Below are 22,014 nucleotides of genomic sequence, written 5' to 3'. Positions count from 1 at the left end.
TCTGCTGGGGAACAGAAGATTTCACAGACATACTCCTTCTCATCCCTAAGGGTACAACTACAGAAGTGATTTGCTATATCTGGAGTGCCTAATTTGTTTGTTTCTCACAAATGTTGTCCATCATCTAATAACATTCTTCAAATATTACTATTAAGTACCAAAAAGACATTCAAATATTTCTTCAACATTATATGTATTTCTCTATCATTTATTCCACAAATATTATTCAGTGCTAACTCTGTGCAAGTAATTATGCTTGGCATTAAATGTCAATATATAGTTCATAATGGAATTATGATGGAAGCCAGAAATGGTGACATACACCTGTAATCCTAGCAGCTCAGTAGCCTGACACAGGAGAATCACAAACTCAAAGCTATCCTCAGCAAAGTGAGGCACTAAGTAACTCAGTGAGACAAAGTCTCTAAATAAGATAAAATATGGCTTAGGGGATGTGGCTTGGAGGTTGAGTGCCCCTGAGTTCAATCCTGCCTCATCTTCAAATATCCCCAGGATAGAAACATCAAATCACCCTTTTTAGTGAAGCACTATAACTCTCTTTATTCCTGTCAAGTGTCTTGTCAGAGTGATACTGTTGGTGTATGAATGCCAAAGGATCCTGGCTTTGATTTTTTCTTCCTCTTCCCCTTAACCAGATTTCCCTGTTCTTTCATACATGACCTTGTCTTTCACCTTTAAAACAGCAGAACTCTTCCTGTTCCTGAAAATAGTCAGCAATGGCAAGCCCTTGGGACATGGCCCGCTGTTTGTGGTTTAATGGCTTTAATATTATGTTCATAGGAAAGGAACTGGGAAACTGTGTGGTGGAAATTTTATCAAATTTGGGGGGAAAAAAAGCAAATGAAGTTTTCAGAGCCAATCCTACAGAGATTGGTAGAGTCTGTAAACAAGTCAAGATGGCGCCTGGCATTTTGCCAGAGGGAGTAGTTTGTGAAGTAACACCAGCAAGCTATTAAGCGTGGACATTCCTTATTGGCTGACTGCTGTATCTAGTTTATGTTAATTAAGATAAGCTGTGTGTAATGTATATATACCCCTCTTGTCGTACAATAAATGGCTGCCACTCAATGTATACATGTTTTTTGTCACCGCCCAGTTATGTTGCTGCAGCCGGACTGCAGCAAGAGATGAATTCCACTCACAAATAGAAAGAGCACTCACTTGGTGGTGCAATAATGTATTTACTGATTCCCATTCCTATAACCAAAACACTGCCTTTTGTTCTTAGAATGCTACACAAAATTCAAAGAGAGAAAGCAGGATGGCTATACATTTAGTTGGTAGTTTCACAACCCTGTGTGGCCACTGTGATGATGACATTGATGATGATGATGATGATGTCAATGATGATGATTTGCATTCTGATTACAAAAAAAGTGGTTCAAACAGGTTGAGACTTTTTTTTCTTATCAGGGATTGAACTAAGGGGTGTCTAAATGCTGAGACACATCTGTGTAGGGCCACATTAAGTTGCTGAGGCTAGCCTTGAACTTACAACTCTCCTGCCTCAGACTCCCAAGTCAACTTGCGAGCCCCTGAGAAGGGGACATACTGGTTTTCCCTGTTCTCTCCTTGAGAAGATAAAACAGACATGCTATCCCTCTTCTCCCTCTGAGAGATAGAAAAACAGCTTGCCTGTCTTTTTTCTGAAGAAACAAACTTGCTTTCTATAAGATCAATGGATGCTTACTATATCAGTCAAGATTAAAGCCACCCCTAGTGTGCGGCCATGATTCTATCGTATAAAATGTTACATTCAAGGAGGATTTGGGGCTTCTCTCCACCCTTACTGCTGCTGTCACTCTCTTTTTTGCAGAACAGCCTTGTCAGCTCCTGATAATAAACCAGCTTCTTATCCCAGGTGTGTGTGATTAGTCCTGCACAACCATTGTATCTGGTTTTCAAGCTCTTAGAAAGTGGCTGCTATTACATAGAGATGTATATATGAGTTATATCCATACATTAACTTTCCTCTGTATTCCTATGCTGTTAAAAATATTATTCTTCCTTCACATTCAAGTTCACATGTTAGCTCCTCATTGAAGGTTTCCATGACCTTTCAAAAGTAGGAAAACCTGGGCCCCAGAGTCTGGCAGTGTGGTCCATTTTGCTGACTTTTTTCAGGGCTCATTCTTTTGGGCCTCCAGTTGCCCAAGTGCACCTAGATGAGGTTGGGCTGGGGAGGCTCCCAGGACCAATCTGGCCTGGCAGTTGACCCTTTCATTTTTACCATGGAGTGGGCTCTTGATGCTGAGCACGAGACCAAGTCCTTTAGCACTCACTCCTGCATTTTCATTTTCTCTCCCTTCTCCAGGACCAGGCTTGATTTTCCTTGCTGGCCTTCTATGAATCTGTACAGAATGGAGCCAGAGCTAGATAGCTCCCATACCATCTCACTAGGGGTAAGATCTACAGAGTGTGTGCCCATCAGGTAAGAGGACAACAAGGGGAAACTTGGGGTGAATTTTATAATAGTAAACTTCCTGAGCAGGGAATTGGATACAACTCATTCTTTGGGGGGTTGCAACTTCAGTCACCTGGAAGGCTGTGGAGTAGCTGCCCAAGGGTCAGGTGCCATCATTTGTGCTGGAGATGGAGCTTGCTTCATTCACCAATATATATTTATTAAGCACCCTACCATGTGCTAGACCACGAGTCATCTTTTAAGTGTACACTGGTGAACAACAAAGGTTTTACTCCTTTGATTTTCATGCCCATCGAGAACTGGCGAGAAAAGTTTTTGAGTTATCACAGCTGTGTGGAAGAGGGGGCTGGGGGTCACACACCTTTTCTGTTGCCGATCTCATTGCCCTTTAGATCCACCAAAAGTTGATGAAGTAGATTTTTCCAAGATGATGACCTCCTGTTTCCTCATGTCCAGTGAGGAGGAGGGAACTGGGCTGTTTCTCTCCTAAGTCCAAACATCAGTCCTGGGTCCGGTGCCCTGTGGAGACGCAGTTCACAGTCTGGTGTGCTTTATCTCCATAGGATCTGAGACTCTGCGTCTCTACACTGCCAGATCTCTGCAGGGCTCAATTCCTCCCATGTGTGGCGAGTTGCTGTTCTGCGGGTAGGGTTCTGTGCATGGAGGAACTCAGAATTTCTCGAGTTCTGGACTGCGTTTTTGACCTGCTGCTGTTTAAATTCCTGTCATAGGCTCCATGAAGCTTAAATTTGTAGGTGGGAGCTCCTATGAGGGGGAGCGTCTGTTCACTAAATCAGGGTCATGCCAGCCACGAGTTCTCCTCTAATCCTCCATCCAAGAGTAGTTTGTTGAAATCAAACCTGCCTATTGTTCTTAGAGGAGAAGACCCTTGTGGCTCATCCAGTGGTGTTTGTGTCATGTAGCCCCTAAACTCACATCTACCAATGCCTGAGCAGTTGAGTCTGATTTGCCATCAAGCATGAAAGAAAAGGCCAAGGTGAGTGTGACCACTCTGCATTCCATGCCTGTGGGAATTGAAGTGCCCTATAGGAGCAGTCCCCTAGGTCTAGAATGTGTATTGACTAAATAGATCAGGGGTTAGATTCTGAAGGCTGACCCTCAGGTGGCACCTACCAATTCATGGTCCAGTGACCCTTGTGGTGTGTGAGAGGAAGTGGGCATCTGCAGCCCCAGTGGCTAAATAGGGGCATGCAGTCCCTCAGAAAAGCTAATCCCTACTCCATTGCTCTGCCTCTAGGCTCAGATGGGGCCTGGACCAGTGCTTGAAACAGCAATGCTTCCTCTTTCTTAGGAGAGTCATCCCTGGAAGGTGAGAAGATGAGATGGAAAAGTCACTATACTTTGGGATTTTATGGCTTTACTAATAAAGTGCACGTGTAGAAAAATTCAGAGAGAAATCATAGGAATCTAACAGTGTCATGTCTACCCTGGAGCCATAGGACATGATCCTGCCTTGCCTAAATTTCCCCTACTGGGAAAAATATTAAAAGCAGAATGACTGAATTGATAAGGTAATCTATGGAAAAGAAGGAACAAACCCAGCCATATGCTCAAAACTTATAAATCAACCTTTATTATAGACACTTCAATGCCATTTGTTAGACACTTCAATATTTTACATGATTTTCAATGTACATTGTACCAAAATTTCTATAATTAAGTAACTATGTACATAAAAGTAATACTTCCTGTTTCACTTTGCCTCTCAGAAGCAGCAGATTCACATATTTTGTGAAAGTAACATTAATAAGTTAACTGTTGAGGACAAAACTCTAAATGTGCTTACTTTCTGGAACAATGATAACCTCTGATCGGAACATGTTACACAGGTAGCCATTTGGCTAATATCTCCCCTTCAGCTTTTTGGCTAAAGAAATGTACTTTGAGATTTTTTTAAGGACCTTATTTGTTTCAATGTAATTTTCAGTGAATTGGCACTCATAAGGTGGTTAGCTACAGGTCTCAAAGTGAAAACTCACCCAGGTCTAGGGCTAAATCTTACATAGTCCACACCCAGTTCCGTCTGGGTGAGGGAAGAGTGCAGAATTAAAATGTCACTATTGAAAAATGCACAGCTCCCAACACCAGCAGCCTTTGCCTTAATAAAAAGCCTCAGCTAACAATCCAGCAACATGAACAAGACCACATTTGCTTTTAACAAAAAGTGAGGTTCAGAGAAGGAAGAAAACCTAACTGTTCTGACCCATGGTGTGTGTGGTGGATTAGCAACATTCACTCCATCTATCCCTAGGCACCACTGCAAGGGTGAAGTGGAGATTCTCCTCCATCAGGCTGGCTGGGCTCCTGGCCATGCAGTGCACTTGGCTGTGTGCTGTCTGCTGTCTGTGGATGTGGGCTGAGAGTTTTGGGCATGCTCCTTGGAGTAACTGTCCATGTCAGCATTGCAGTCACTGCACACCAGAGGGCCACTGGGTTTTGAAGGAGAGAGTGAGCCAGATCAGAACCACTTCTAGCTCATCTCCATCCCCGCACAGGCCACCCACTCAGACCCATGTGAGGTCCCGCTCTCCCACCAAACACCTTCACAGAAAAGTCTGGGGACATGCCACATTGTTAGTGGAGATGAGTCTTTCATGCTCACATGCCCATGATCAAGCTAATCTCGTACTTAGAGAATGTACATTACTTTGATCACAGCCAAAAAAAAAAAAAAAAGAAAGAAAGAAAGAAAAAGAAAACAAAAGCAAACCCCAACAGTTGAATTAGGTACCATGCAGGGTTAAGAGTTTTCTGAAAAACTAGAAATTTAACCTCAAAACAGCCTTGGTGAACAGATACTAAATCTCTCTATGTTGCTTATTATTCTGGAAAATTCTTGCTCTGGTTTACTGTACTATAAATAGTATCTAAGAGACACACTCTTCTAGAATTAAAAGGACACCAGGCCAGACCTTCTTGTTTATATACTAAATACCAAATTCAGAGAGAGTACTAGATGGAAATGTAGGCATCTCCCCTCTTCATTTAGTAAGTAGGTCAACCCAGATTTTGATTTCAAAAAGGCACTGCTTTTCCTGATGAAAGCATCACCTACCCATCTCAGGTGGACCAGGTGTCCCAGTAGCTTTCCCTGTCAATTTTCCAGGGTCCTTTACTGTACCTAACACAGAGCTTGGGCTGCCTGCATGTGATACTGTGAATATCAACCTCTGGGAAAAGGCCTGAATCTCTCAGACACACAATTGGAACAGACTCCCCAGTTTAGAAACTGCTTAGGAAGTCTCAATAAGCCTTAGGAACAGAATGGGCAGAGTTGCTGCTACAATCTTTCTATCAATGATGGGTTATTACTGTGCAACCACAAAGCTGGAAATGGGCCTGTTTTCTAGTAACATTTTCCCAGCAAGCAGTCCTTCAGCATCTGCAACCATGTTAGAGGAGCAGCTCTCACAGGCTCGGCCTTCAGCCCAGCAAGCGCTCATAACTTCCACCAACTGAAACAACAACCTCTGTAGAGTGCTCTCCCTGTGACACTGAAATACAGAGCATATCTGGGTACTGCCCCTGGACTCTCATCCCTTGGTATCCATGAGGGGCTGGTGCCAGAGCCCCATGCAGATACCAAAATCTAGGGATGCTCTAGTCCCTTGTATACAATGACACATCATTTGCACATTATGTACATATATCATCCCATATAAGTTACCTCTATATTAATCATCATGATTAGTAAAATGTAACTATATACATAGCTGTTGGACTGTATTCTTAGGGAATAATGATAAGGAAAAGAAGGCTACATGTTCGTGCAGCTCCTCTGCCCTGAATATTTCTAGTGTGTAGGTACTAGAACCCACAGACACAAACGGCCAACTGTGCAAGCAGTGGCTTGGATTCAGGGCCTGCGTTGTCCCTTGTAGCTGTTCATACAGCAGTCCTACCTTATTCCGACTGGGAGACGCATTAGTAATACCAGGCAGTGACTTTCCTGAGACACAGAATGTTAAAACCTCTGCAGAATTTGACAGACCAGGACTGAGCCAAAGAGCAGAGGCCTTGGCAGGGCAGCCACCTTTTTCACCTGATGCTGCCCATCTAATGCCAGATGCCTGTCTTGGGAGGAGCCTAAGCAACTCAGTGAGACCCTGTCTCTAAATAAAATATTAAAACAGGCTGGGAATGTGGCTCAGTGGTTAAGCACCCCGGAGTACAATCCCCAGTACCAAAAACAGAAAGAAAGAAATGAGACTCATTTCACATACACATTCACACACAGTCACTGTCATGATAAGGAAAGACCCAAATGGAAGGAAGAGATAGAAATGGTGAATATATTTGTAGAAAAGCCAAAACATGTACGCATACATATTTCAATACATAGACGAAAAATTAGGAAAAGATGTACTTCACAGGCCCCCAAAATGAAGTAGGGCTTTTGACTTTCTGCATTTCTGAAATATCAGATTTTCTTTGAACCAACATAAGTTGTCTCTCAGTATTTGTGTAGGTTTGGCTCCATGACCCTCCTAACCCATTACCAAAATCTGTGGAAGCTCAACACTCACATAAAATGGGATAGACTTTGCATAGGACCTACCTACAACCTCCCATATAATTTAAATCATCTCCAGACCACTTATAAACATCCAATAGAGTGCCTACACAATACTTCACTTGTGTTCATTTAGGGTGTTATGTAGGATGTAGTCATTTCAAGTTTTGCTTTTGGGGAGTTTCCAGAATTTTTGATTTTGAGGAGTTTCTGGAATTTTTGCTTTCTAATTATTTTTATTCTTTTTTAAACTCTGGAGGCAATTTTCTCAGAGGTCTGACATCTCTTAATCTTAAAGCAGTTTTGAGGGCAGGTAGGGTCCAAATCCGTTCCAGTTTCAAGACGTTTGTTGGATACTCAGTATCAAGGCATCAATAATTATTGGTTCCACGAGTATAATTAGAGGAGCAGAACAATCAGTTCTTCCCCCAAATCCCAGAAAGCATCTCCAGTTGTGGGTGCTCTCAAGAGCTGGGAAGAATGTAGAGACACTGTGAGGAGCCTTGCGCTACAGGGCAGGACCATGGTGCGGGTGGTGAAGGGCCTGGCCAAGGGCAGAGGGACTAGGATTTGCAAGAATCTGAGGCAGGGCCACACTCCTCAAGAATCCTCATCCCAGCCCCACTACCATGAGTCAGGCGATTCGGGGCACGTGCAAGGCAACACCTACCTCAACAGCTCCTAAGAAGCGGCTCAGGCAGCAGGCGGAGGGGCGGCGACCGCAGTGGCAACAGGCGGTGGCAGCAGCAGGAGGAGCAGCAGAGGTGGCAGGAAGCAGGGCTGAGGGAGGCGGGGCCTTGGCAGCCAGGGCAGCCGCAGGATGCGGGCTGCTGGCAAGTGGGGCGGCAGCGGCTGAAGGTGGGGAGGAGGCAGCAGCTGCAGGTGGAGCAGCGGTGGTTTAGGCTTAGGCAGCAGCAGCGGGCGCGGGATCATGTGGAGCGGCGGCGGCACGCCAGGCTGCGGAGGCAGCATTGGCGGCAGGAGGGGCGATAGTTCCCGGGGCGGGAGGCGAGACAAAGGTTGCAGCAGGCGAGGGCGAGAAGGTGGCGGGAGGCGGGGGCGCTGGCAAGTGGGAAGGCGGCGGCTGAAGGCGGGGAGGAGGCAGCAGTGGTGGGCGCGGGAGCATGTGGAGCGGCGGTGGTGGCACGCGAGGCTGAGGAGGCAGATTGGCGGCAGGTGGGGCGGTAGTTTCAGTGGGGGGAGGCGAGGCAAAGGTAGCAGCAGGCGGGGCCGCGGTGGCGGCAGGCTGGCCGGCGGTAGCGGTGGTGGCAGAACTGGAGGCGGTGGCAGTCTGGGCGTCGGTGGCAGCAGGCAGCGAGGTACCACAGCTGCAGGCAGCGGGGCGTGGGCATCAGGCGGCCTGGCGTCCGCAGCAGGAGGCGGGACGTCCGCAGCAGGAGGCGGGGCGTCGGCAGCAGGGCTTCCTTGGTGGTGGCGTGCAGGGCTTCATCTGTAGTGACAGGTGGATAGGCAGCAGCCAAGGCAGGCCGGTCAGAAGCAGCGTCAGTGGCGGCAAGTGGGTCGGAGGTGACTGTGGAGGCAGTTGGGTGGGAGGCAGAGGCAGCTGCGGCAGGCAGGTCAGAGGTATTGGCGGCAGCAACAGCGGGAGTGGCGGTTGCGGTGGCGGCGGCAGGCCTGTGGGTAGGTGGGGCGCGGTGGCACTGCTTGGTCTGTCCTGCAGTATGGGGTGGAGGAGACCCCTGACATGTAGTTCCGACTGAGTGGATTGGTTCCCAAAGGACTTCTTCTCTGGTTGACAGAAGGATGAGGTGGCGGCCCTGGCCCGCTAACAGCTCACAGCTGAGGATTCCGCTCTTGGGGAAGCTGCACAGCCGCAAGTCCTTTGTTCAAGTCCTTTGAAAACTTTGAAAATGTTTTGCAGATACATATTTGTCAATTTGTTTTCACTTTGGGTCTGTCAGAAACGAATGGAGGACTATCTACTATTAGGTAAAGAGGGAAATAAAGGCGAAGTTGACATTTTTTTATTGTTGGTTGTTCAAAACATTACATAGTTCTTGATATATCATATTTCACACTTTGATTCAAGTGGGTTACGAACTCCCATTTTTACCCCGTGTACAGATTGCAGAATCACATCAGTTACACTTTCATTGATTTATATATTGGCATACTAGTGTCTGTTGTATTCTGCTGCCTTTCCTATCCTTTACTATCTCCCCCTCCCCTCCCCTCCCCTTCCCTCTTCTCTCTCTACCCCCTCTACTGTAATTCATTTCTCCCCCTTGTATTATTTTTCCCTTTCCCCTCGCTTCCTCTTGTAAGTAATTTTGTATAACCCTCATTACACACAGAACAAACTTCTAAACTATTATTGTGCACACCTAGTATTTCCCCCTTTCAACTCTGTTGAAAAAGTCTATGCAAGAAAAAGTCTGTGTGATATTTTATAGTTGTGATGTTTTTTAAAAGTACCCTCTTGAATTTGCTTTTTACTGTGTTTTATTTACTTTGCTTCTCACCTCTAGAAAGGCTTGGGTGTACTTATGATAGGTTTTTAGCAAACTGATTCTAGCTCCTCCCATTTGTTACAAAACCTTGGAAATCATTTTCTTTTCTACAGTGTTACGGTGAGGCAAATTAATTTAATGTTATGATTGTATGGATTGTGAATATTGTAATTCTTATTATTTGCATTTACCATTTCTTTTCTCAAGAGAATTGCCTATCTAACCTGTCAGCTCCCACAAGTTCCCCTTATGTTTTGGACATTTTCTGTATAATTATATTCCTTGTTTATTTTGTCCACAACAGTGCAAACTTAATGAGGGAAGATTTCTTGTTTATTATTCCTCAGAGCCTGGGGTAGGCATTGGAGTAATTTTTGAATGACCAAACTTCTGGAAATTTTGCTACGAAAGTTTCATTAAATTAGAGTTGGGCAAGTTTAAATCCCCAATAAAAGCAAACAAACAAAACCAAAAAATAACCTCCAAACAACAACAACAACAATGTGGGTACAATAGAGTGCTAAAGCTAGTAATAAGTATGTTGCAGAGAAAATAGCATAAAATATTTCAGCTTTAAAATAGATTGAATGGAAAATGATTTAGTGTTTTCCTGAGCTCTAAGTAAAAAGATAGTACCAATGCATTTATAAACATTAAGTATTTATCTTAGATTGTTTGTTTGTTTGTTTATGCCAAAAGATCAAGTTTTCTAATGGTAATCCAGGATGGAGTTTTAAATTTAAATTCTGAAGTTGAAGACACATAACATTTTTTTTTTCTCCTAGCAGGTAGTGATTTATAAGATGTCACCCATTCTATTTGGAGAGCACCAACAAGATTTATAAAGATGACATTTCCAATAGCTACTTTGTGAATTTCCAAATTTGGGATTTTTCTGGGCCGATGGACTTTTTTGACCCAACCTTTGACAGCGAGATTATATTCAGGGGAACAAGAACATTGATATATGTTATTGATGCACAGATAGTTAGAAATAATTATGTTTAATTCTCTTCCCTGGTGGCAAAAATATGTAGAAACAATGGAAAATTGTTCATCTTATTGTCATTTGTTTGCATCTCATTTCTTTACCAGCAGATTCCATAACAGTATTTGATGCAATTGCAGAGGTGCTTTTGGAACAGGCATGTCTTTGTAATTTGAAAGAATCATTTGGTTAGGAGGTTTACTTTACAACCTGAGCCCTAGTTAATGAACACTTAGCATTGGCTTTCCAGTAAATTTTGCTACACATTACTATTAGCTATTATAGTAGTACTACAACTTATCAAAAAGATCCTGTCAGTGCCCATAAGATGGACTATGAGAAAAAACTGAGTCAATATATACTAGAGTGATTAGTTTCCTTGAGTGTCCAAATTGAATTTAGTCCAACAAGCATTTTTTGAGGGCCTACTGTGTGCCAGAATGTCAGATGAATGGTACATGTCCCTATTCCTAAGAATCTTACTTTTCATAGCTGATATATTATTTAGGAATGCATTCTGAGTAGTAGACCATATATTGGGAACTTTCACATACATGATCTAATTTAATCTTCACAACATTGTGAAGTTAATATTGTAATTCCTGTTTTTTAGATGAGTAAACAGAAATCGCAGAGTTGAAGCAACTTGTTTAAAGTCACACATCTATTAAATGGCAGAGCTGGGCTTGCTTTAAAAAACTATTTAGAAGAATTGTTCATTTCCCCTTTCCTTTGTATTATCAGTATTAAAATTTGAGGCATTAATTTTAATTTTTTATCTTGAGAAGTGGAAGAACTAACTATTAGCATATTTGAATATTTGGATATTTCTGAATAAATAGTGTAATATATTTTCTGTGTTGGGGAAAGAGTTAGTTTGACACTTTCTTAACTCCTTGACCTTTATAAGATTCTTTTTATAAAATGATTTTTCTGACTTACAGGATAACTACAGGGAGACTTCAACAAGACTTCCCATTACTGTTTCTAAAGTCTACAGAGTTGGGCCTGGGGTTGTGGCTCAGAGGTAGAGTGCTCACCTAGCATGTGTGAAGCCCTGGGTTTGATCCTCAGCACCACATAAAAATAAATAATTTTTTTATAAAAGGTACTGTGTACAACTAAAATAAATAAATAAATATTTTTTTTTAAAATAAAGCCTAAAAAGTTAAACCAGACATGAATTTTGAGGGATTTATTCCCAAAGTTGATGGTCTGTCTGATTCTCACAGAATAGAAACAAAGAGGGACATTCATCAGAGGGCCAGTAATGACCTTGCAGATGCTGGGCTAGAAAAAAATCCATGTTAGGTAAAAATATGTATATTTGAAATGAGATCCCTCCCTCAAAAAACAACATGTGTGTTCTATATGAGAGCCCTGAAGATATATTCCCATCTCTGTCATTACAACCTCATAGCTTTCTGTTACTGACAGGTCCATTCCTAGTTCTGAAATATTCTGGTCTCTTCTTTGTTGAATTCCAAGCTATCTTGTGACCTTGGTGAAATTGAGAAGTTATTTTTCTTTCTTTTCACATTTTCCTGGTGATTGAATTCATGTGACATGTATCCATTGGTGCTTTTGCTCCACCCCCAACCTCTAGTTGCCTTAGGCAAATAATCTCTTGTTATGTTTGTGTTAAAGTCTAGCTTGAATTTCCATACTATCTTTAATAGTAGCAAGGGTCTTTTGTAAATGTGGTACACTTTCAAGTCTGGACTGATTCTAATATTTCTTAGTTTTTAAACACTTTACTTTTATGAAACTCTATCCTTTGTGCTAGGTGGATTTATTCTATAAGTTTGCACCCCTTTTCTTTGAAATAGTTGAAAGTATGCTTATTTATAATTATTTAATTAAGAAACTACTGTTAAAGATCACCTGCTAATTAAGATTAATGATTTTGAATTTGCTTTCTATAAGCATAGAGGAAATAACTTTGCCCATCTTATTTTTTGTGATATTGATACAAATGAGCATTTAAACATACCAAGAAAATGTTCTTTAATGATAGTAACAGATTACAGGGGAAGCAGAGGAGTGACCCAATGTAGTAATTATCTTATCCTGAGTCTGTTATGGTGACTTCCCTATAAGCTCAATAATGTTCTCTGGGCCTCAGGGTCCAAGAGCTTTTAGTAACTCCCCTAGAAAACCATGCAAAAAAGTCTCATTGACTTCTAGTTTGCCTGGATTAAATTTTTAAATCATTTATAGGAAATTAGTGCTTAAAACATAAAATTCAGTGCTGAGATTGTGGAGCAGTGGTAAAACTCTTGCCTCACACATATGAGGCACTGGGTTCCATCCTGAGAACCACATATAAATAAATAAAATAAAGGTATTTTGTCCATTTACCACTAAAACATTCTAAAAAATAAATTCAAACTATCTTCCTCTAAAAAGTATCCTCCTTTCTTCTCCCACTGTAATGTGTTTTGTTGTTGTTGTTTGTTTTGGGGAGTTTTTTCGGTATGGGGAAGTTAACAACTGAGCTTCATCTGCAGCCCATTTTTGCATATTTAATTTGGAGAGAGGAGCTACCTGAGCTTCTTAGGACCTCAATAAGTTGCTGAGCTGGCATTGAACTCTAGCTCTTCCTGCGTTAGCCTCCTGAGCCATTGGGATTACAGATGTATGCCACCACACCCAGCCACCAAATGTAATCTTAGCTTTATATTTTTGTATTCTTATTTTGAAGATTAAGTTTAAGAAAAAAGGATCACTTCTCCCATCCCAGTAAATTTAATATGTATCTATTATATTTTCCAAACATTAACTTGAAATTATTTAGTGTTCAGTGGTTTCTTTGGCTTTTGTGTTATGCTAGATGTTGACATCAAACTGTAAATCTTTTGTGTTATACTGATTGCCCACATAAGAACTTTCTGGTAGCATGATCACTCAAATCAGAGATGGATTATAATTATGTATAGCTTGAGTTTGGATAATTTTTTGTTAAATTTTTTGGTGATCTCTTAGAAAATGATTCACTTAATCAAAGAGGAATAAGAAAAACATTTAACATATGCAATTATGTCAGTAAAATAGAGATATAATTCAACTTTTATTCTTTGATAATAGAAGTGTTTCTGGAACAAGTGCTATTTTTGTTTTGGTATTGTGTTGTACAGACTTATATGTTATTTAATAATTTTTGGTCTTTGACTTTTTTGCCAACTTTGATTCTTAAAAGATACTGAACACTTCCACAATTTTGTTTTTTCAAGAATTCAGCTATTGGAAAATCTTTTCACCAATGTATACATAGCTGCAGACAGTCCCCCCACGTATATGCGGTATTATGAACTTTGCTGTGTCATGATTGATGTTGTAATGGATGTGTCTTCTATATATGGGTGAGTTATATATACATAATTCTGCAAGACTTCAGACACGTGGAATAATAGCTCTATTTGTTGATCAAATTTCTGAGGCCTCTGGCATGTACTATATAAAATTTGCTTTAACTTGGAGCAAGACTTCTTTTAAAGCAGACTGATGGATCTTACTCTTTGAAATAGCTTGTCAAAGAGCAGTTGTAAAATGTGATGAGTGCTGACTTACTTATCTCTGAATGTTTCTTCTACCATTATTTAAGGGATTTGCACTGTGTCTTCTCACTACTGGGACTTAACTAGATCAAAAACTGTTAATTTATTTAAATGTCAGAATGACAAAGTGCTTTATTAAATGTTTGAATCTTAATCTTTTAGGAGCACATAAGTAAGGTAGTCAGAATTCTACATGTCAGAGGACTTATGCATATAAAAATTTAACCTACACATCTGAGTTTCCAAAATAAATCTCTGAAATATGAAATATGAGCATTTCCCATATGTTTACTCACAAAATGAAAGACAGAAAACAGCAATTTTCTGTAATAGGTACAAGAACCAAAGAAAATTGCGGTGAATAAGTGGTGTTTCAAAAGCCAATGGCATTCTGTGAATCTTCTGATAGCCCTGATTCCTTTGTTATATTAACATGAATTCCCAAGATGATTTTAACTGCTCTTTGGCTTCTAATCATTGTGTCCTCTGTTCCTGTTCTCAGATTTACCTATGATCACATCCATCATTTTGGTCTGATTCATCGGTGTTTTTCTCCAGCTAACTCTGGACAGGAGAACGTATTTATCCTTTTTTTCAGTGCTGGGCTTAGAGCTCCAGACGTTGTGTGGAATACATACATCACGTCCAGTCCTGTCTTATCCATTTTAAAAATATTTTTCAGATGTTGATGGAGTTTTATCTTTATTTTATACATTTATACATGGTGCTGAGAATTGAACCAACTGCCTCACACTTTCTAGACAAGTGCTCTACTTCTGAGCCACAACCCCAGGTGTCTTATCCATTTCTGACCCACCTATTCTTATTTCCATTTCTTCTTATTCACTTTTGTGATTACTTGTTCACCTTGTTTTTTTTTCTATAATGAAAATGAGACATATTACCCATTATATTACTCACTCCTGTAGAGAATCAGATGTGACTGCATTACTATTACTGTCCTTGATGGAGTCTGCCTGCAAACGGGATATTCTGTCAAGGTATAGGGAGGTAACAGTGGACATGCTTGAAAAACGAGGTGTCTGCTGTCCTTGGGAGGGCCTACTCGAAATGAGAGGCTCCTTAAAGGTTTAGATAACAGCGGATATGCTTGAAAACGAGGTGTCTGCTGTTCTTGGGAGGACTTGCCTGCAAACGGGATGTTCTGCCAAGTGGGCTAAGAGGGCACTGAGAAAAAAATTATTAACTGTTATTAACAAGAACAGAGCTCGGCATGCTCCAGGCTGAGAGTAGATTATTCATGAGAAGCAGGCCACTTCTGATTAGAAAATAAAACTTCTGTATTCTATGTTTAATTAGCTGAAAGACCTGATTTATTGCTGTTGGAAGGCTGTCTTTGTTCATAATACTATAAAAAAATTGCTTGTATAGAATAAAGGACTTTTTTCTGCTGCTGCTTTGCTTACTCTACTTTTTCTTTCTTTCTCATGCTGCCCTGCACGTGAATTACTGCAGCAACTCCTATTTTTTTTTTTTTTTTGGTACTAGGGATTGAACTCAGGGGCACTCAAACACTGAGCCACTTCCCCAGCCCCATGTTGTATTTTATTTAGAGACAGGGTTTCACTGAATTGATTAATGCCTCACCTTTGCTGAGGCTGGCTTTAAACTCATGATCCTCCTGTTTTAGCCTCCCAAGATGCTGAGATTATAGGCATGTGCCACCGAACCTGGCTTTCTCATTTCTACTTTTAAAAATGGATGAGTAGAATATTTGCTTTTTCTTTAAGACAAATAAAATTTCATAAGACAAATATTTTACAATTTGAAAAATCAAATTTAATTTTAAAATTTATTTAGTAAGGCACATAATGAGATATAGAAATCATAATGAACTTCTAAAGAAAATAGTATACCACTTCACTATTCTCAACATATTCTGTACATGCAGTTTGACGAGCTTAATTGTAGTTAATTTGTTTATTAATTGATCCTGGATTTACATTTTTGAAGGGGAACTGCATATAATTCTGACAATGTTAGCTTAATAAATGAAGTAGATTTTAGCTCCTGTAGGTCTCCCTTTGCAAGTATGAATATACCGTAGAATATTTAGTAGAGAATATTTCTTTTAATTTTTATATTTAATCACTTTTTACTACTAGTAGTTTTCATATTTTAGATCCTTCTTAATAGACTCTGTCACTGCAGATTTATGTGAGGAAAGATTTAAAGCCTTCCATATAACATGTATCCTGTGTGAACATGTGGAAGGTATATGAATGCATGCGTGTAACAGTGCTGGTCACAGAAAGGGAAAGAATGTGTTGTTGAAACTTGGTATGCATTTTATCTCATGATGTCATCCAGAAGCTTTTCACTTCATGATTTGAGTACTAACAAGTTGCCTTTTCCTTCCCCTCTCGTTTGCAACCTGTAGGGTATGCTGAATCTAAATCTTGTTCCTCATGGCTATGACCTTTGAACTTCTGCATGGGTAAGAACTAAGCTTCAGATAATCATATTTTCCTGAAATAAATGTGAATTAGAGCCACAAGAAGACCATTTCATATAACTAATTAAAATTAAATATGCTGGGAGCAATAGCACATGCTTGTAATCCCAGCAGCAGAGGAGGCTGAGACAAGAGAATGGCAAATTCAATTCCAGTTTCAGCAACAGTGAGACACTAAGCAACTCAGTAAAACCCTGCCTTTAAATAAAATACAAAATAGGGCTGGGTATGTGGTTCAGTGGTTGAGTGATCTTGAGTTCAATGCCTGGTAATAAATAAATAAATAAATAAATAAATAAATAAATAAATAAATACATAGATAGATATAGTAGCAATTCCAAATGTTAGAAAGGATATGTATCAACTATAATTTTTTTGTAATTACTAATGAGAGAACAAAATAAATTTTGTAAAACTGATAATTTCTTATAAAGTTAAACATATACCTAAACAATAAATCAACAATAACAGTGTTGGGAACTTACCCAAGAGAAATGAAAACATATTTCCATGAAAGACCATTCTGGAATGTTCATAGTAGTTATATTAATAATGGCATAACTCTGAAAAAAACCCAAATGTTTCTGGTAGAAGCATGAATAAACAAATTGTGGAATGGTCACATAGTCGAATACTACCTGGCAATTCAAAAGATGGGCTCAAGAGACATGCAATGATATGACTGAGCTGCAAAACTCTGTTGCGTGAAAGCAACTGGCATTGTTTATACCATGTAGCTCTGTAAAAATAAGAAAAAGTATAATACACACAGAGAATGTGAGCCTGCTGAAGTAAGAAATACTGAAGGACTAATAAGTTTGACATGATGGCAACAGGGAGATGGGCTGATGTATGCTGTTGAAGGCCAGGCTAAGGGAATGGGAATTGATTGGACACTTTTGGTCTTAACTGGTTATTTAACATGGGGAGGTGGAAAGGAGAAAGTTGCCTCAGAAGCACAGATTCGAGGTTCTCCCTAGACTTGAAGCAAGTCATGGCAATGAGGAGATTCAATCACATTCATGCCTGCTATAAAGTAAAATTTAATAAAGTAAAGAAAATGATCATATTCATTTTGTATAGTATTTCCTTCTCCAAGAGTCTCTTTCAACACTGTGCTCTATCCATCAGATTAGCATAAGAGAAAACAATAGTTTCTGCAGAGAAAACTAGTTCACAAAATTTAATGGATACCAGATATTCTTTTAGAAAAAAATTCAGTGGAGACTATAACACTATAAAATTATATGCAAAACTGCACCAAGAGATATTGTATTCTCATATGGAGAGCAGAAAGGCTGGGAAAAAGGAAATAGGAGCAAACACTGTAAGAAAATACAATCTTGAATTTCTCTCTATTGATGGCAGGTGAATGGAGCAGCAAGGATGCTTCTCCCTGAGGACCAAACTTGCAGCAGATATATACTTGCTACTCGGTCTGTGGCCCACTGCCTATGGGCTGATGAGAGGGGATAGTCAAGTCACATTTACAAGGCCTTAGCAGCTGGGATTAGAAACTCCTCTCTGTGATCTAGTCAGCATCTAATTCAAGTCCATTTACTGACACAAAAATATCCTTTAGAGGTTTCTATTGATTTTTTTTCCTGCAAATATATGTCAATGTTTAAGTTGATAATTTTCCACTTATCCTAATCAGCATTAGTTTTCAGATAAAAAATATTTTAAGAAGAATTTGCTGTTAACACTATAGAGGATAATGTCTGAACAACAAAGATTTTACAGAAATCAATTTAGAGCCCTTGAAGTAAGTTGCCCTTGACACTCTATCTCCTGCAGACAGTCCAAAGCAGTATGCACCGAAATGTGCCTCTTGTTCCAGATGTCATCCTGGAACATATCCTGATTAGACTGTCATCCTCAATACAATTTTAAAAAGCCCTTTCAACCTCTTTCTGCCTTCTCTTAGCCATACTAAAGTTACCCTTAAGTTCTCTAGGAGCCCAGTACCAGTTTCAAGAGTGGAATTTCCGCATTTCAGGGTTTGCTGAGTCCAAGTTTGTTTAGCTGAACTCCTGCATCATGTGGTGGTGATGGTAGTTTCACTTAAGTTAACACTGCAGTCTACTATGCAGAGCAAAACATGACTCATCCAGCCTGAGAGGGGAATAGAGCTGTGCATCTGGTTGCAGGTCTTTCAGATGCAAGAAAATCAGTCCAGTATGTGGTGCCTGTGAGACTACCCTTGGATGGGTGGAGCCCACTGTCTAAAATCAGATCCCTGCCAGGGGATTACACCACACATAATTATGCCTCCAAATGGGAAATTACAATCACACAAGGGGACAATCAGGGTTCTTAATTGCACATTACTTCAAGTTTCCCCCATTTCCTCCATTAAGTTTGCTTGTCTCCATAGATTCAACCCTAAAAGGACACTGAAAGAGATTTGGCCAGTTTTAAAAGAAATTAAATTGTATACAAAGAAACGTAACAACTAGAACAAAACTACAAATCTACTCTCTCTTCTGTACTGCATAAGGGTTCCATAGAGGCCATCTGAGTAGCAAGCAATGACACTAACTCAAAGGCAGGAAGGAGGCAACAGATATTATCTAGTGGGACACTTCAGACCAAAAGCGGAACAATTTGGATAGAAGCTCCTCAATATGGATGCCCTTTGAAACATCTGGGGAGCTTTTTAAATACCAGCAGAAATATAGCTAAGAGCCACCTATAACCCCTATAACCAAGGGGAAAAGTGGGGATGGAACTAATTTGCAATTTGTTGAATTTTTCAATTGATGTGATAGAAATATCACACAGTAGTAAATTTTAAGCTACCAGGATGCCAACTGAACACAGATTTGGGAGAATTAGAGCCAGGACCAGAAGGTTGCAGCAGATCACTGAGGAGTCAGGACCTCACCATGAGACTCTGTTTTCCATGGAAGGGTGAGGCCTGAGCGAGGGGACAGGCAAGTCTTCCCACAGGTGATGATAACAGGCAGCCAGTTTGAAAATAGCTACCCTCCTCCAATTTATTCCTTCCAGATTTCTGCTTGCACCTGTCATCACACCTGTAGCAACTGCAGGTCAGGGCCTTTCCCTTCAAACACTACTACCTTAGGATAATGTGCTTGGTGGAAGTCTCTTCTTTTCCTCCTGCTGCCTTACACTAAGTTGCTCAGAGAGGACCTGGTATGGATGGTCTCCAAAAGAAGATCATTTATCCAAAAACAAATTTTAAGATAGCATTTGAGACTTCACTAGGCCATGAGGAAATGGTTTAAACCACCCTTCTTCACTTCAAGAAGCTTCTAGTCTGGAGGGAGAAGAAGAGGAATCATCAGTGTCAGGAGAGTCGGGGAGAGAAGTTCAAAGGAACTTTGTTGAAGATGCTGTTTAGCTGCTAACCCCTTGTTGCCTCTGTTGTAACAAACAGAAAGCTAAATGCCATGTGAAGGGCAGTACTGGGCATCATGGTGGCAGCTGTGATGGTGGTCTGAACTGCCAGGGCTATCTGCTGTGCCATCTTCAGAACCATGTCTAGAGTGGCTGCAGGCACAACTTTTGTCAAGGGCCCACAGCAGATAGTTGATGACATGGAGCTGCTCTCGGAGAGTCAGGAGAGGACCTGCACGGGGGGGATGGGGTGTGGATGAGGGCCAGGTGTTGAGCACAGCACTACCAGAGAGCTCTTTAACACTGTAATACGACTCCTGGGGCCAGACCATTTACCCCTTTTATTCCAAAGAAAACACCCGTGCACAGAGGATGAGAGGAACTTCCTGTTGGCACCTCCTCTGTCAGCTTTGTGCGCACAACTCAGCATTCAGTTGGGTGTCAGATGTAAGGCTTTGGGCAAGAGCTGTAGGAGCAGAGGGTGATGGCTTGCTAGTCAAGGGCTGTAGCCAGCCTCATTTTGCACAGGTAATACATGGGTCATAGGTCAGGCAGAGCTCTCAGTGAAGTGACTCAGGAGCATCACAGACTTCTCCTTATCTGAATCCTCCAATTGCACATGTACAAATATTTTGTTCTCCTTGGAGCTGTCTGAGCTCTCTTCCTCTGTTAGCACACCCATGGGACTGGAGGAAGAGCTGGAGTACTAAGAAGATCTGCCCTCCTGGGGAATCCTGTTTACAAGCTGCTCCACCTCCATCTACTTCCACCAACCACAGATCTGCAGCATGGCCACCACACCCACCCTGCACAGGCCCAACGTGTCTGGTGGGGTAAACTAGGGACAGTCCCTTGCTGGTGACCAAGGTCAAGGCCAATAAGTTGAGGCCCAAGGAGTCTGACTTCCCTTTTTCCAGCTCCAGTTGAGTCTTAAGATTATTTTTTTGCCCTCATAATGAGGAAATCATACTTAGTAAGGCTCAAAAAGTTCACTAAGGTGAGCTGCTAAAAGACAGGGTAATACTTGTGTGAGTGCAGATTCTTGAGCTAATCCAAAATTCTGTTTTGCTCCTGGGACTGAGGGGCCTGAAGACCAGAGGACATAAAAGAATTGCAGGTGGGGTGTCCTCCTGGGCCTGGTAGACCAGTACTGAGCAAGTGCCTCTGGTGTGGGAGCAGTAAGGCAAGGTAAAGGGTGTACTGGATGAAGGTTGCAAGTGGTGCTGCACTCAGCTCTGGGAGGATGGGATGCTGGCCACTTCAAGAAAAGCCTCTCAAGACTGAAAAGGTTTCTGATCTCCAATTTCCCCTCCCCCCAGCTGTGGTAACCAAAAACTTTCTCACCAGCTCTCCGTGGGCAATATCAGCCCAGTGAAACTGAGAAGGTGCCAGATCTCCAACTCCCCCTCCCCCATTGTGATAACCCCAAACTGTTCTTGCCAGCTTTCAGTGAGCATGGCTACCAAAGGGAATGAGTCAGAACAGGTTGCCATTTTTCAATTCCCTCTCTCCACAGCTGTGATGACTTGGTGACTACCCAACACAAAGAGCACTCAGTTGACTAGACCTAGGGGACTCTTCCTATAGGGCACTTCAATTCCCACAGGCATGGAATGCAGAGTGGTCCCTCTCTCACCTTGGCCTTTTCTTTCATGAGCATGGGGTGGCCTGGGTGCCGCATGTCCAGAGTGAACCCAAGGATGTGGAGAAGAGTCCTTGTAATTGAAGCCTGGTGAGCAGAAGTGAGGGGGATAGAGACCAGGAAAAACCCTGTTGAGAGCCACAGCTGAAGGGGCCCCAGCAAACTTCCAGCTGCCAGCTGATTAGCTCCTCTGTGGTGATGGTCATTGGGCTGTTTCCCTGCCCTTTCAGACCACGGAGCTGCACATTGGGGGACTTTTTTTGGCTCTGCCCATGTGACCCAGCCAATCAGCCTCAAAAGCCGGAGGAGTGGGGGGTTCTGAGGCTTGTGGGAAGCCAGTGGTGGCAGTTGGGCTCTGAGGGAATTCCTGAAGAGCTTGGTGCGGCATGTGTGTGTGTTCTAAAAATAAAGTTTGTTTCTGCTTGACAAGTGGCTTGTGAATTGTGCCCAGCCAGATTGCGGCATTTGGTGGCCCATATGGGGAACAACTGAGGGTAAGTGATAAGGTAAACTGCTCGCCCCTGAGGGCAGGGCAAG

The 22,014-nt window shown here is 41.5% G+C and overlaps 1 pseudogene; it reads right to left on the bottom strand.

The window, feature by feature from the left end:
* Positions 1 to 7,673: 7,673 nt before the first annotated feature.
* On the bottom strand, positions 7,674 to 21,516 carry LOC143389645 (zinc finger CCHC domain-containing protein 14-like; annotated as a pseudogene).
* Positions 21,517 to 22,014: the final 498 nt, after the last annotated feature.

Source organism: Callospermophilus lateralis, unplaced genomic scaffold (assembly GCF_048772815.1).
Source record: "Callospermophilus lateralis isolate mCalLat2 unplaced genomic scaffold, mCalLat2.hap1 Scaffold_63, whole genome shotgun sequence".
Classification (NCBI taxonomy): domain Eukaryota; kingdom Metazoa; phylum Chordata; class Mammalia; order Rodentia; family Sciuridae; genus Callospermophilus; species Callospermophilus lateralis.
Note: the sequence above shows the minus strand (reverse complement) of the source record. Positions and strands in the feature narration are given on the sequence as shown.